This window comes from Hemiscyllium ocellatum, unplaced genomic scaffold, assembly GCF_020745735.1.
Source record: "Hemiscyllium ocellatum isolate sHemOce1 unplaced genomic scaffold, sHemOce1.pat.X.cur. scaffold_360_pat_ctg1, whole genome shotgun sequence".
Taxonomy (NCBI): Eukaryota; Metazoa; Chordata; class Chondrichthyes; order Orectolobiformes; family Hemiscylliidae; genus Hemiscyllium; species Hemiscyllium ocellatum.
Window position 1 is genome coordinate 27,196 of NW_026868508.1, and position 735 is coordinate 27,930.

The window sequence follows — 735 nt, forward strand, 5'->3', positions numbered from 1 at the left end:
TGGGTCCTAGAACTACACAAATTATTTAATTTGTCCTTACCAAAGTGCTACATAAAACTCTTACAATCTCTAGTTCAGTAAACAAAGGCTTTATCGATGGTCCTGCTTAACTCATCAATGATCATATTCAGTCACATTCAGTGATGGGTGGAGAAGAACCCGCTGATCTTCCTAGTGTGCTGCCATTCATGGAGTCCTCCCCTGTCGGTTCCTTCTTCCATAGTGTAGCACCTCATATTTATCAGGGTACATTCCATATGCCATTGACCTGCCCATCTGACCATCCCATGTATATCTTCCTGTAACAAATTGCACCTCCCACCTCACGGCCAAATACCCGTTTAAATCTTTATGTCAAACACAAACTTGCTTATCACACTCCCCCTACCCACTTCACATTCACAACATTTATGAATACCACAAATAATAAGGCACACAGCACTGATCTCTGCAGTACACCAGGGGACATTAGTCACCAGTCACACAAACAGCCTTCTACCACCAAGTTGATTTTGGATGCAATTTGGTAAGTCACTGATAGGTCCTAGCTGTTCACTGGTTATTCGGTTCTACGTGAGGTACCTGTAGAGTGTCTGGAGATTCTCCCTAATGTTGGCCTGCCAGCAGGTTACCATGCACTTGTGTTAGTCAGTCCCCTCTGAGTGAAGAATTTCCTCCTTATTACGGTCTTAAATGGTTTGTCCCTTATCCTGCCATTACTTGCCTTAAATGTAG